We start from the raw sequence: 4,952 nt of genomic DNA on the forward strand, positions 1-4,952 counted from the left end.
TCTGTCGACAATCTGCTCTCCTATACTTTTCAAGGTAAAAAAATCATTTGACTGAACTCACATTTCTTGTTATGCTTTCACTGGACTCAAGAATTTTAACATAATTCAGTGATGACACATCTCTGGTTTTGTCTGATTGCAGTAGAGGGCAGCATAACACATATTTTCTTCTTTGTTATTAAGGAAATGAGTTTTAGCAATACGTGAGTGACAATATTATTTTTAACTGTACTGATATTTTTTTATATTGGAATTCTTTAAACTGTTCAGATATTTATTATGTGATATCTTTTTCAGAAGTAATAAGGTATTTACTGGTCTAATCACTCAGCATTCTTTCCTTTCTGTCCTTTGTATGATACTGTATTGACAAAACTCATTTTATTTGTACTTTAAGTGCTTTCAAATTTAATTTTTAATTCCAATACCCTGCCTTCCCATGACTTGATATATTTGTACTTAATAATAATAATTACTTTCACTTATATGGCACTTTTCTGGACAGTCCACTCAAAGCGCTAATGGGGACTCTCCTCCACCACCACCACCAATGAATGTGCAGCCCCACCTGGATGATGCGATGGCAACCATAGTGTGCCAGTACTCTCACCACACAGCTATCAGTGGGGAGGAGAACATAGTGATGAAGCCAGTTCATAGATAGGGATTATTAGGAGGCCATGATTGGTAAAGACCAATGGAAAATTTGGCCAGGATGGTGGGGAAACACCCCTACTCTTTTAGAGAAACACCCTGGGATTTTTAATTACCACAGAGAGTCAGGACCCCATTTTACATCCCATCCTAAGGACAGCACCTTTTTACAGTATAGTATCCCTGTCACTATACTGGGGCATTAGGACCCATACAGACCACACGTTGAGTGCCCCCAACAGGTCCCACTACCACCTCTTCCAGCCTCGGCTTTCCCAGGGGTCTCCCCTCCAGGCGCATACAGTACCTGTGTGGCTTCAGTGAGTTGCCAGTTTTGAGTTACAGAGTGATATAGCTGCTGGGTAATCTTTATTGTCCTCTCATTTTCTGGGTCGGAACACTGGTGATTCAGAAATAAATTGTATTTATTAGCAGAACTATTTGTCACAGGAGGTTAGAATATAACTGTATCCTACGGGGTTTTAGATTTAAAAGGGAAATAGCTTCATTTCTTTATCATCATTTCCACTATGTCTTGAATCAAGAATTACTCCTGTTGGACATTGTGACTCAATCAGCCCCTTAAAGACACAATAAGGTCTGTGAAGGGCAAAAGGTGGAAACCTTGGATATCTGACCGCACAGTGAATGAGATTAAGGAAAAGAGGGAACTGAAACAGAAAGAAACATGCTAAAAACAGATGTACAAAGGCATATGAGGAAGGACATATAACACCTGGATGGTATCTGTCACGAGATGGGCAAACAAGAAGGCAGCATATGGAAATATTTTCAGACTTTGATTGTCCACAACACCATCAAACTTCAGAACACAGAATGCTAAAAAAACAACCAAACAACCCACCACCACGTCCCGTTACATTATTAAGGTTTGATATTCTCCAAATTAAACACAAAGCAAAGAAATTAGTAGCCACCATGTATGGCTGAACCTGGAAGACATCTGATACGTTAAAAGAATAAAAAATGATGTGGAGCTGTGAACCATGTTTTGGTTTAATTAAATACTATAGGTGTCCTTGCAGAACAATGCAGGAATAATGCAAGAATAAACCAATTACACAAAGAAATAAGCAGTCTTTGTCATGATCTTAAGGGTGCTCCGACCCTGTCGTATTTTAGTCGATTACGTGCACCTGCCCCCTGTTTAATCTCTCATTATTTAAGCCTGGTGCTCTCGCTATTCCTAGCTCAGTATTGGAAGATGGACACTCAGAATCTCGCCTGCCAGCAGGGCCAGGAGAGACCCGACGACATAGGTTTCATCACGGCGTCTGAATCGGGGGCTCGTTGTGTCGTTTTAACTCTCTGTTCCGGATCCCGTTGCGGGTTTTAGCTTCGTCTGTCTCTGATGGTTCTCCCGGTCCCCGGATCCCCTTTGGACTTGTTCGCCTGCGCCAAGCCCCCCCTCACCCCGAGCACCAGATCACCGCCCCCGTCTGTCATCCCATCCTGATTCCTCATCGTGTTTGACCTGTTCTCCTTCGCCACTTATTTTCACGCACGTATGTACGTTCACCGCTCTGGGAGTCGAAATTGTGGAAATGTGATCTCATTGGGGGGGGACCATGTCCCTACTCCTCCTCCCCACCCCCGAAAAAGAACTGTCTGCGGAGCTGTTTTATATGGAAGCCCGTTTCCGCCTGGGAGTAAAAAAAAACGCGCTATGGTATCTCTTAATTGCGACTTGTGGCCCACATCTCATTGTCTGTCCTCTTGTTATTGTAACGCATTCGGGGTCTAGGGCTTGTGCCCTCGCCGCTCCCACCTTAGTTCGTGCCTCACAGCGTGGGCTCGAACCCAGGTCTTGCCAGCTGAGCTAAAGACCTTCTTTGCTTTAGTCCCGGCGGCCAACATCCCTGTTATGTGCAGGGGAGGGCAGCAAATCGTCCCACCTGTATGTCGGCTGTTCCCTTACACTGTATTCATAAATCGTACAGTATCATAGGATCTATAGGCCTGTAGACATGTCTTGTACAGTGCCCTGATAAAAATCAAATTACACGGATTGTTATGGAATCCCATTTCCACCACGGAGGCTTCCAAAGTACTTGGATGGAATAGTGGACGGTGGGCTTTTAAAAAAAGCTTTTAAACACCTGAAATACAAAGAAGGAGACTGAATATGAAAAAAGATACAGAAATAGAAACTTCACATTGTGAGGAATTCACAATTATAAAAGCTGGAACTTATACTTTTTACACATTTCCATACAAGGCATTGTATGTCTTGCTTTTTGATTATTTAAATTTCTAATAGAATTTAAGTAAAAAAGGAATTGTACTTTAAAAGCATCAATAGAGGGTGTAGTGTTAGATTACTTTTGTGGGTGAAGCATTTCGCCAACATACAGTAATTAACAGATTAATAATAAGAATATATCCTTTATCCAAATCGGACATTTAAAATATCAAAATCTTTAAATTTAACATGTACCTTTAAATGTTTAACGAACATTTTGCAAATGTATCCAAAACAATTTTTGTACAATTCCTTTTTTACTTGGTCTTTTTTAATTTAGCTGACAACACACAATTGTGAGATATAAAGTCTTATGTGCGAGATATGAAGTCGTAATTCTGAGATTCTATGTCGCAATTGCGAGATATAAACTCGTAATTACGAGAAATAAAGTCGTAATTCTGAGATACAAAATCTTAATTGCGAGATACCATAGCACTGTTTTTTTTACTACCTGGCGAAAACGGGCTTCCGTATTTTAAGATTAAGGGAAGAGACAGATTTAATATTTTGAGTTCAGGTGGGTAGCTGCATCAGCATGTGTAGGCTACAAAGGAACAAGTAATATGTTTATTCCGTGTTGAAAAAAGACGAAAGAAAACACATTTCGGCCTTGGAGCCTTCTTCAGGTGTGAGCAGGTGTCTTTAATATTTTGAGATTAGATATTAGAACAGATTTGGAGAGGTAAAAAGGATATGTTAATTTCCTCAGGTTTCAAAGACTCAGCTAGTGCAGAAAACACATTTTGATGAAAGTAAGAAAATATTAAGAATTATTAACTATACCTTCCATAGTTTTAATGTGTTTCACAGATCTGTGCAGATCCACTCTTTGTTTTTAGTTTGCCTGTATATATTACAAGTTAGCCCTGACATACTGTATCTAACTCATAGAGAGAATTGTCTCCCAGTTTAGGGCCCTGATAAAAGGTTTGGGGTGAGTTCTCTTGGTCAATGTCTACTGCATCTCACACTTTGCATTTTTCATTTGTTATTTGATGTTTTTTAAAAAAAATATCTTCTTGTTTCAAAATGTTTCACGATTTGTGCTCATTTAATCTTTGACAGAGACAATGGAGATAAGAAGTGCACATGAGTTTTTAATGTCTCAGCCTCTGCATGTCTTTAGTGAATCGGGGAAGTCTGCAAAGGTGACTCATCAAGTTGAAGAAAAAAAAAACGATGGAGATCTGAAAACATGAGATAGTGCTGATTTCTCGAGCCTAAGCGTAGGTTTTTTCTGGGCAGCGGTAGTTGACAGGAGAGACATTCCTCTGTCTCTCTCTGTTGGCTCTGACATTCTACAGCCTGTTACTGGAAGGGCCCACTGCAGAGACAGAAATAGAACAGGATTATCAGATGCCTTTGCACTACAGCAGACTCAGTCAGGAATCCCGGCTCTGTCACTAGAGCCACTACAGAACAGCCACACCCTTCTCTGCATATTCCCTGTGAATGAAGGTGAATAATTCCACATCCATTTGTTATTTTCTATCTTTATATCAATATCTAATAACAAAAAAAACTGTTCTGAAACTGTGGTTCTCACACAAAGATGGTCTTTATTTTTCCTAAGAGTCCTTGGAAACAGGTCAATGAAGTCTTGGAATTGTAAGTCAGTCATGCCAAGACCCTAGAATCTGTCCGTTATCAGGTTGATGGTATCAACAGATAAGTCAAGGAGAGGGGCTGTGACGTCCATATTGAAATCTACAGCTTGAGAGGGTCCCTCAGCAACAGTCATTTTAAGAACCCATTTGTCAAGGCCTTTTGTAAAGAGACGGCTGAGATATTTCATTGTGATTTCTCCCAAACAAGAATGGAAAATGCTGTACCACACAATTAAGCTTGGAAGAAGTATTTAAATTCCCCATTTTAAATGCACTCCACACAGAGAAGGATTCCACATAGTTCGGCAAGTTGGTTTAATAAACATATTCTGCACTGTTGGCAAGCTTTTACTGGCAGTGTACAGTAAATACACCCCTCCTACTAGTAAATTACAGGGCTTCATTTTTGCTGTCCGTGGAGGTCC

This window comes from Lepisosteus oculatus, chromosome 11 (assembly GCF_040954835.1).
Source record: "Lepisosteus oculatus isolate fLepOcu1 chromosome 11, fLepOcu1.hap2, whole genome shotgun sequence".
Taxonomy (NCBI): Eukaryota; Metazoa; Chordata; class Actinopteri; order Semionotiformes; family Lepisosteidae; genus Lepisosteus; species Lepisosteus oculatus.